We start from the raw sequence: 11709 nt of genomic DNA on the forward strand, positions 1-11709 counted from the left end.
TAAAAGGGGGGAGTTGTTTTTCGGTCCCCCCTGTTTTTAAAATATTTAATTTTGACCCCTCTCTTCGATTCAAGATCCGAATTTAATCCTAAATTGACCTTTGAATTTATTTTTTCTTTCGATTTGATCCTTGTTATTATTATTTTTTATTATTTTTACCTTATTTATAAGTTATTATATATATATTTTCATATTATTATTATTATTATTATTATTATTATTTTACTATTAACGTGTATATATATATATATATATATATATATTATTACTACTATTATTTTTTCCCCATTCTATCTACTTATTTATATGTTTATATATATATATATATTTCTTAAATTTTATTTAAATGTATATATATATCTGTTTTTTGTACATATAATATATTCATTATCTTTCTTTTTTAAAAATACCACGTATTATTATGCATATGTTATTTTATTTTTTTACTTTATTCGTTTGTTATTTTTTTTATATTTCATTGTTTCCTTTATTTTAATCCAAGCTATTGCATAGTGGATATATATAGGATGTTTACTTTGCTTGGAATATGTGCCTTGGTCACGGTTTTTCTTTTCATTATTTCACATGTGAACTCTCAGCTTTTGTCTTTTTTTTATTCATAAATTTTCTTTATTTTCATATCTATATTTCCTCTTTATTTCTTTATCTTTAGTTTATTTACTCTATTTTTCCCTTTTATATCAATTTATTTATTTCATCCGTTTTTATTTTCATTATTTTTTTTCCTCTAACACGTTCTCGACATTTAAAGGGTACACTTTCAAATTGTTCAGTAAGTAATTTGGATTGTTATTTTACCTTTTACTTTAAATAACAATTTTCTTAATTTAAGACATCTGTAAATTACGTAGTACCGAAAGGGCAGTTCGAGGGTGCTAACCCTTCTTTGACTGTAACCGACTCCCGAATCCGACACATCTTTGGCAAGGCGTAGATCAGGTAAGAAATAAGGTATCCGATCAACCCATTTGTTTTAAAATAAATGATCAATGACTACTCATAATCCATTTTTCCAAGTCGAAGCCCAATTCCGGGTCCAACTGAAAGACGGTTCTGACAGCTTGGCGACTTTACTGGGGACACAAGTAAGTGAGTCAGGCTAAGGTAATTTCCAGTGGTCTTTTTAATGAAAATGATAAGTTTAAATTTTAAGGTAACATTTCGTTCCTTATTGCTTACTTTTGATTATATTTTTCGAGTAAATAGTTGTATTAATCGTTTTCTAATGATTTTAGCCCCTAAAGATTTTTCATCTAAGGCTCTAAACCCGAGCTCCAAACCTGTTTTAAGTGGGGGTGAAAGCGAAGCCTTCGTGTGAATTTATTCACCGTGCGGGCATAAGGGAATGTGTCCTCTCAAGTTTAACTTAGTCTACACAAGCCTGTGATGGGTTTAGGACTAAGGGTCTGGCAAGCCCAAGGGGGCGCCGACAAGAAGAACTCGGGTACCGGTTTTTAGAACCTAAATCAGGATACTAAGGAGAAATAGAGCCTACCCGAAACCACATTCCAAAACCTAGGACATTTTTACCATAACCATGTTTTTTCCTTACTTTTTTTTCTTTCTTTCGTCATTTTTTTAAAATATATTTATTTTACTAACTTTTTACCTTTGTGTTTTTTAAGCATTTACATCATAACAAGAGGTCATTGATTCCTAAAAAGGTGTTTGTTACACACAAAATAATCTGGATTAATAGACAAAGGGGTTGTAATACAAGAGATGAAAATGCAGAGGACAGTCTACAAGGCGACTATGTGTTACATTCAATCCAGAAGATGTGGTGCCCACAATTGAAGAGTATATCACTCTGCTGCATTATAAATGACTCAGAATGAACCGGGTCTACATCAAGCGCAATGAAAGTCTATCTTTGAAAAACTGACTAGTAGAGGTTGTAGGGGCAATATGAAGGTTATTGATCTTGGGAGTCCCTTCAAAGACAACAATGGATAGTTGAAATTAGAGACCATTGCTGACGAATTCAAGAAACAAACAAATGAACTTCATATAGTTCCTATCAATTGAGGGCTCCAATGACGTGTTCATTGGGAACATGCTCAACAAAAGATAAATGCTTGAGATGCAGTCATTCGAGACTTCTTGGGCCAATACAAAAAGCAACTCAACATTTGCACGGTTCATCCAAAGAAGTCGGAGCGGTACGATAGGTTATTCAACCAGTGATAGACGAAGGTAGAAGACTAGTCAACATGTCAAAAGCTGTCAGGATATTTTTGTCTCTTAAAAGATAAAACACTTTTGTCCCCAATAAGGATTATTCATAATAACAGACACATTTTTCGGATCAAGGCCTTGGATATTTCATGCATCATGCATTTAGACATATTTTGCATTTTGTTATTTTCTTTGCATTCGCATTAACTAACGAAAGAATGCTTTAATAAAATGAATAAATACTGGATACACCATCTCAAGCGTTGGACACACCCCATCCGCATAACACCCGCTTGAAAAAGAGGCGAATGGAGGCCAGAATCATTCAAATAGAAGAGAATATGAAAAAACAACAGAAAGAACTGGAGGATAAGATGTCTCAGAACAGTCAAAGTACCTTGGAGTCCATCAAGAAGAACCAGGAGTCCTTGGTCGATCAAATTATGGCCAAGTTATCGGGTCTCCAACAAGCTAGTATACCAGGGGCAGGTTCATCTGAAAGAGTCACTATACCACCAACCCCACAAATGGTTGTCTCACATGGAATCTTACCCGGATTACAAGTTGACTCATTTGCTATCAAGGGGGAAAGCCATATCTGGTGCAAATATACAAGTTTCTGCAACCAACACTGGCAATCATCTGGAAGACTATTATATCCCGGATTTTGACGATGAGAATAAGGCAAAGAAGATGAAAGAGAAGATCAAGATGTTAGAAGATCAGATGAAGATGGTCCAAATGACCATGATTATTATGGAGTGGACGCAATGGAGCTGAGCCTAGTTCTAGATTTGGTGCTTTCACCAAAGTTTAAGGTCTCTGAATTCGAGAAGTTTGATGGGAATAGTTGTCCCTCGGCCCATATCACTATGTTCTGTCGGAAGATGACGGGATATGGGGGAAATGACCAACTTCTGATTCACTGCTTTCAAGAGAGTCTGTCTAGTTCAGCTATCCAGTGGTACAACCAGCTCAGTCGAACTCATATCAAGACATGGAAAGACTTAGCCAAGTCTTTCTTCAAACAGTACAAGCATATCAATGATATGAGACCAGACCAAGTTATGTTGCAGAGCTTGGAAAAGAAGCACAATGAAAGTTTCCGACAATACACACAACGATGGAGGGATTTGGTTGTGCAAGTTCATCCACCTTTGGATGAAAAGGAAACCAAGAAGGTGTTTGTACAGACCTTGAAGACGTCTTACTTCGGTCACCTGGTGGCAATTACATCGGGAACTTTCTCAGATCTAGTTATGGCTGGTGAGATGATCGAGCTAGCCATAAAACAAGGAAAAATCGAAGGAGGGGAATCTAGTGAGAAGTCTCCCATGAAGAACAAAGAGCGAGATATCAACAAAGTCAGCACCTACAACGCCAACAAAGGTGTTACGATCTCCACTGCTGCTGTATCATCCGGTATTTCTAAACAAACTCAGAGAAAACCAAGGAAAGAAAAATTTCGCATCGGTCCAATCCAAATGACATATGAGGAGTTGCTCCCAACGCTAGTTGAGAAGAATCTTGTGACTCCGGTTCAATCCAAATGATATTAACACCATATGCAACTATCATATTGGGAGCTCATGGCACACCACTGAGAATTGTGGGGCATTGAAATGTAAGGTCCAAGATTTACTCGATTCAGGAGCGATTCTCTCGTTGCGATTTTCATTTCGCGTTGCGATTCTCTCGTTGCGATTGTCATCTCGCGTTGCGATTCTCTCGTTGCGATTTTCATTTCAACCAAAAGACAAAACAGTGTTGCAAATTTTAGTTTCAAGAATAAACTACTACTTTTTATGTTTATTGTTTTTGGTATATCTTCACAGTGTAGTTTTTGGTATATCTAACTTGGTATGTTTATTGTTTTTGTAGAAATTTTTTTCGGCTCAATTGACCTTGAGAAATAAAGTCAGCCTGGCCACTACAATTGCAAAGAAGCTTTCACCTGCTCAAAGACAATTGTTTGAGGAAACCTGCTTCGGGCCATGGCTGAGAGTACAGCATCCGGGTGGAGATGCTAATTTGACCCATTTGTGGCTTCAGACCATGACATCAAATCTACCCGACAGTATACAACGTGGTGAGGAAGAGATATGGTTTCATTTTCCACCAGCGTATACTTGTTTTGGGCGGAAGGAGTTCTGCTTAATCACTGGTCTACGATTCGGACACGATGATGTAGGCCGGTACACTCGTCATATCGCCCGCCCATCATGGTTATCCCGGGTTTTTCCGGATGAGTCAATGGAGAAGCCGAACCTACATGTCGACGACCTGAAGAAATTGTTTAATAAGAAAGCTGGTTTCACTCGGATGGATGACGTCGATGTTGTCCGAGTATGCCTTCTACTACTTGTGTATGCCGGCTTTTTAGGCAGAGAGGCCAGACAACCTATTCATCGGGAGCTAATAATATTGGTAGAGGACCTGAATGCATGGAATCTGTTTCCGTGGGGTTCGTATATATGGAAAGCTACCTGGACTAAGTTGTCGTCTGCCTTTGATGACCGCAAAAGTTTGCGGGGCGATGGGTCCAAATACACTTTGTCAGGCTTTGTTTGGGCCTTTAAGGTAAGAATTTTTATATAATGTTTCTAAAATTATAATTAATTATTTAACAATTACTAATTTTGTTATTATATTGTTTGTAGATTTGGATATTCGAGGCTTTCCCCAGCATGCGTACATATGCAATAAAACGTCAAATGATATTCCCAGGGCTATTTCCTGGAAGAGGAAAACTCTGTTGGATTGGGAAGACTTAATACCATATGCCACAATAAATAATGTAAGTTAACACAAATACTTTCATATAATATATAAACAAGTTATTAATAGTAGACGTTTAACTTTGTTTGAGTTTTTATATTTTAGGAGGCTAACATTCCATTACAAAGACTGACACCCACGGAGGAAGAGCTTGCCACTGATTGGTGGCAAGCTAGTCAGAATTTTTTTGATGGCACGGATGATGAGCAGCATCCACTTCCTCCAATTCGAGAGCCATCACCTCACCTAGAGCCATCACCCGATCGACCCGACTATACACCTCTAGAACGAGAGCCATCACCTATCCCGTCACATCATCGAGCCTCTTCTCCACCATCACCTCATGATAGGCGACCGACAAAGATGCCACGACTCCTATCTCCCTGTTCTCCACCTCCACCTCAACGGGATGAGTCAAGGGAGTTACGTGATGAGGTCAATGCCTTGCGTGAGGAGATCGGTACTCTACGCGATAACGATGGTGCATGGCGTGTGGAGGTGTCAACTTTATGTGGTGAGGTTGCCGCTCTACGTGAGATGATAGTATCGTTGCAGAATGAGGTTCATACTCTACGCAACGAGGTAAGTTTAAGATTTTCCATATTTAACTTAATGATAAATTTACTCGTAATTTCACTTAGATTAGCCATTTCACTTAGATTGCTTAGTAAATTTATTCGGTTGCTGCCAATTCTGCTAAACTGTGTATTCTTTAACACTGTGAAATAGTATTTGTCTTTGTTTTGTCTTTTGGTTGAAAGTAAATTTGTTCGGTTGCTGCCAATTCTGCTAAACTGTGTATTCTTTAACACTGTGAAATAGTATTTGTCTTTGTTTTGTCTTTTGGTTGAAAGTAAATTTGTTCGGTTGCTGCCAATTCTGCTAAACTGTGTATTCTATAACACTGTGAAATAGTATTTGTCTTTGTTTTGTCTTTTGGTTGAAAGTAAATTTGTTCGGTTGCTGCCAATTCTGCTAAACTGTGTATTCTTTAACACTGTGAAATAGTATTTGTCTTTGTTTGTCTTTGGTTGAAAGTAAATTTATCCATTCAAGTTTCAATTTGCAGAAGAAGAAATAGTTTACTTTCGCAACACGAAACTTAAAATCGCAACACGAAACCAAAATCGCAACGCGAAATGAAAATCGCAACGACAGAATCGCAACGCGAAACCAAATCGCAACGACAAGATCGCAACGCGAAACCAAAATCGCATTGCGATTTTCATTTCGCGTTGCGATTCTTTCGTTGCGATTTTCATTTCGCATTGCGATTCTGTCGTTGCGATTTTCATTTCGCGTTGCGATTTTGGTTTCGCGTTGCGATTTTAAGTTTCGTGTTGCGAAAGTAAACTATTTCTTCTTCTGCAAATTGAAACTTGAATGGATAAATTTACTTTCAACCAAAAGACAAAACAAAGACAAATACTAACTTCAGGGTATTAGTTTGAAACATATTTTTCTTTGTTATCTGATGCATTTTGTGAACTATGATAGAATAATGACTTGGGTGAATACAATGCAAGTTTGAAACATATTTGTCTTTGTTTTCACTGTTTAAATATCATGTCTGTTTATTTACTGATTTTTGTATTTAATTATTTAGCGGCCCGATAGAGTGGATGCTTTACGTCGGGTTATGCTTGCACGACGGAGTTCACGCATCAGACAGCGTGCACGTGCTATTAAGTCTCCGTACACCCCAATAGTGCGAAGACACCGCAAGAAGAAGCCCGACTCGCCTGTCATCCCTCAAGAGTCCACTCCTATCGTTGAAGAGGCCCCCCCTATCATTCCTCGAGAGTCCCCTCCCACCGTTCAAGAGGCCACTGTCATCATTGAAGAGGTCCCTCCCACCATTCAAGAGCCCGATTCACATGGCGTAATATGTAGGCTTCTTGAGAAACCCTCTGACGTGCCGGACATGATGGATTCAAGTTGGCTCTTGTATGAGTTACCGGCCAGTACCATACCGGTATCTGAAGAGGAGAGGGAACAACTACCGGACACAATTCTGGATAACACCCTTTGGGCTAAGACCGCTGTTGATTTTATCTACATGAGCGGAGCCAGGGGTGTTTCACTGACATATGCAAGCTCACCGATGATATCTATTTGTTGCTTGATCGGTCTTGGTGGGGCGTATTATTAGGGGTCGAAGACAATGGCTATTTCGATGGGGGGTAAGTCTTATATTTTTCTTATATTTCAATTTGATTAATTTTTTTTAAATTTATGTAAGTCACTAATATATGTCTTTTTTTGTAAAACAGCATATCGATGCGTGGGTGACACGTCTTCTAATAATAAGAAAACTTAAGAAAAATAAAAATATACGATATACAATTATGCCGACGTCTTTTCACGCCGTTCACTTGAAGAATGCACGAAATGAATCATTTGATTTGGGCAATGGACAAGCTAAACTTTATCCTGCATGGTGGGAGGTCGATAAGGTTAGTATTTATTTTAGATTGAGTTTAAAGGTTTTATGAAATAAGTGCGCAAATGAATGAATTATTACTTATGATTGCAGGTGTTTATCCCTGTTTTGGAACGTAAACATTGGATTCTCGTCGAGCTTCAGCTCCCATCCCTTAAGACAATAGTGTATGACAGCATGATAAATTACATATCATTGGCTGATTTAAGAGATGTTATTAAGGGATGGAGCTCTCATTTGGCTAAATTCTTGGATGCGATCAATTATTGGACTCGTTCTGGAAACAAGAAGCCAAAGAAGCTCAATATTACAGTTATTAGAGACGAGACCGCGCCACAACAAACGAGCGGAGCCAGAGGAGATTGTGGTCCTCTCGTATGCTTGGCGTTGGAGCGTTTGACGACGGGAAGCATCAAGTATCTACCTCCCACCGATAGAGATAGAGCTGCAGTAGGCTTGTGGTTTCGGCATTATATGGCTAAATCGATATATACGAGACGCTGCCTACCTGCATCCGCGTTATAAAAATGTCCATAAACAATTGGTAAGTTTATATACTTTTGGTTTGAAAATGTTTGGTTAAGTACCTAGAATTCAATAATTTGCTGTTGTAGGTTTTAGATGTGTAGAAGTGTTGTTTGAGCAAATGTTTGGTTTCTGCAGGTTAATCTCAGAAGTGAACTGCGTGAAAATGATGTATGGCTGCAAAAGTTGATTCAATAGTTTAATTGATTGTTTTTTGATTGTTAATTGATTTGTAAAAGTTGATTCAATAGTAGATGATCGGAAATAAGAATTATTGCTTATTTTTTGATTGTTTAATTGATTTGTAAAAGATGATTTGTAAAAGTTGATTTGTGTAATTGATGCGAATATAATTCTTATTTGTGCTTGTTTAATTGATTGAAATGTAATGGTTGATTTTGTTGATTTCAATCTGCATTATGTTGAAGGCAAAATTGACTATCGCAATGCGAAATGAAAAGCGCAATGCGAAATGAAAATCGCAACGAGAGAATCGCAATGCGAAATGAATATCGCAATGCGGAAATGAAAATCGCAATGGGAGAATCGCAATGCGATTTTAATTTCGCATTGCGATTCTCTCGTTGCGATTTTCATTTCGCATTGTGATTCTCTCGTTGCGATTTTCATTTCGCATTGCGATTTTCATTTCGCATTGCGATTCTCTCGTTGCGATTTTCATTTCCGCATTGCGAAATGTAATGGTGATTTTGTTGATTTCAATCTGCATTATGTTGAAGGCAAAATTGACTATCGCAATGCGAAATGAAAATCGCAATGCGAAATGAAAATCGCAACGAGAGAATCGCAATGCGAAATGAAAATTGCAATGCGGAAATGAAAATCGCAACGAGAGAATCGCAATGCGATTTTCATTTCGCATTGCGATTCTCTCGTTGCGATTGTAATTTCCGTGTTGCGATAGTCAAATGCATGCCTAATAGTGATAACAACTGAATAACAAGAGTTGGTTAAGTCAAAATGGTTGGCCTGAGTCATTAATTCAACTGAAAATGTTAAAAGTTCACACATAAAATCCACATAATACAACGTTTGCATTTAAAAATCACCTAAGTTAACAGTCCCAAAAGGTGAAGCCAATTGTGATTGGGATTTTGAAGATGGTTGCCTTTTGCTTGACACCATATGAGCTTTGGATTTTGATGAGGATCCATATTTTGGTAGAGGAAAAGATGATTTGATGGCACTGGTGATCCACATGTCAACCTTGTATGACCACTTTCCTTGCACCGACTACATGTCGATCTCTTCTTCTCTTCACCCTTAGACGGTATACGATCGTGACTTTTTGGTCGGCCAGGTAGCCTTCTGTCCATGGCTGGTGGCAAAACTGTTTGTAAGTCATCTGGTATGTCCCACTCAGAAGGATGTGGAATAGGGTAGACAATCTCGGCATAAGTCTGTCGATAAACTTCTGTAGTGTAGCAATCCATAGCGTATGCGCTTGAATCATCTTGGTTTAAATGAAGCGCAACTTTTATAACATGGCCACACGGATAACCAGATGTTTGCCATTTCATACAAATACACGTCTTTGCATTTAGATCGACTAGCCCATTTAAGTTATTATCCAGTACTTGAAACAAAGTGTTTGAACATGGTTCAACTCTCCATGACGTTGACTTCACAACACGTTTCGTTATCTTTTTTTCAGTCCATGGTGTAACACGATGTTCCAATGTTCCTGTAAATTTAAATAAACAATACTTAGTAAAATATATAAATATGATAAGTTACGAATTCAAAGAAATAATACCTGCATGGTTTCTTTTCTTGTAGTACCACTGTTGAATAGAGGCTCGAAAAAACTCCATTAACATAGTAATGGGTAATTTCCGGGAATGACGACTTAGAGCGTTGATTGATTCTGCACTATTAGACGTCATGAAACCATATCTTGCTCCAAGTTGATGTACTCTTGACCATCTTTCAAACCCGACATCTTCTAGTGTTTGAGCACACTGAGGCAAAACACGTCTTAAACAATTTATATGCTTATTGAAATCCACTTCCCGATAAGCTTTTACAGCCTTCCAGTATGTCCATTTGTGCTTTTTTATACCAGCAGACCTTGATTTTAGATTTCTATACAAATGAACACCACAAAGTCCATGAAAAGCATCTGGGAAACACCTTCTAACAGCGTTGTCAATTGAGTTTGCCCTATCGGATATGATTGTCAGATTGCTAATAGGACCTATGCAATCCCTAAGATGCCCCATAAACCATGTCCATGAATCAGAGGTTTCAGATTTGCCAACCCCGTAAGCTATTGGCAATATCCCATTGTTAGCATCCATGGCTACTGCTAATAAGTTTACTCCAAGGTATCGACCTTTCAAATGTGCTCCGTCAACTATAATAACTGGGCGCATGCAAGTAATAAACGAACGAATCTACAAAATAATATACACAAGAAATATAATCATTTAAATGTGAAATGCATGTAACTAACAAAAATGAGTCAACAAAATTATATTGATTTACTAACCGTAGCACCAATGGCGATAAACAGCAACTCAAAGCGTCCATCTCTATCTGTTTTGATATGAGTTACCGACCCAGGATTTTTCAGCTTTAAATTGTGACAATAAGCCGGCAGTTGGGCAAACGATGCTTCTGGCGACCCCCTCAACAATTCCAAGGCATAACATTTGGCTCTCCAAGCTTGAGAATATGATATACTAATCTTGAACCGAGCATTCATGTCAGTCATAATTTCATGTCCCCGATATACCCTGCCATTCAAAAACATTAACTCAGCCAGAAAACCACCCAACACCTTTTTGTTTGCCTGTCTATGGTGAGGAAAAACTTGGGTTCTTGAACATGTATGTTTATCAATAAAAGTCCTAACTTGAAACATTTTGCAATCTTTTATTCTCTTTGCAATCATACGCCACGTACAGTTTTTGTCAATCATACACCTTGTTTCGAAACGATCTTTGCTTGATTTGTTAACTTTTAGTTGATAGCCATCTTCCACACATTTCGTATACAAAGCTATCTTCAAGTCTTCCTTTGTATCAAAACAATCATCTTTCTTGACACGAATAACTTTTGTGTAACAATCAACTGCTTTCTTTGCCAACTCTTCTTCCGGTAACTGAAGTAATTCTGGCATATTCCAGTTATACTCCCGTGGCATTTTCTTTCTTCGGGGACTTTTTCTTCTTTTTCTTCTTCAGGATTATATGAATTACAGAATGGATGTTCAACATGTTCATTCACAGTCGTAACTTCCTCCTCATTATCATCAACAACATCTTCCTCGGCAACGGGTGTTTCATCATCAAAATTCGGGTATTGACCAATATTAAAATCATTACACACATGGTCTGTTTCTTCTTCTGAAACATCATCAAAATCCGTGTATTGACCAATATCAAAGTCTGGATATTGACCAAGACCAAATTTCGAATACTGACTAGTACTCACAATTTTTCTGTTGGCTCATCATCGTCTAACTGGTCAATACGAAAACCGGAATTTGGTGCTGAAAGTTGATTGGGATTTGGATTAGAGAAAGGTTGTGGGTTTTGAGAAAAACTTAGTTGATTACTACCCGCTACTGACCCAACAATACTACTTCTAGGTTCAACAACATACAATGTAACATCATCTTGTGAAACACTAATGTAAGCAATGAATCGTTCAACATCTTCATTGTCGGTTAACAAATAAACTTTACCATTTCTCTGATAAGATAGCCTAAATCCACTTAGGGGCTCTAAATTCAATTT

This window comes from Hibiscus syriacus, unplaced genomic scaffold, assembly GCF_006381635.1.
Source record: "Hibiscus syriacus cultivar Baekdansim isolate YM2019G1 unplaced genomic scaffold, ASM638163v2 tig00110782_pilon, whole genome shotgun sequence".
Taxonomy (NCBI): Eukaryota; Viridiplantae; Streptophyta; class Magnoliopsida; order Malvales; family Malvaceae; genus Hibiscus; species Hibiscus syriacus.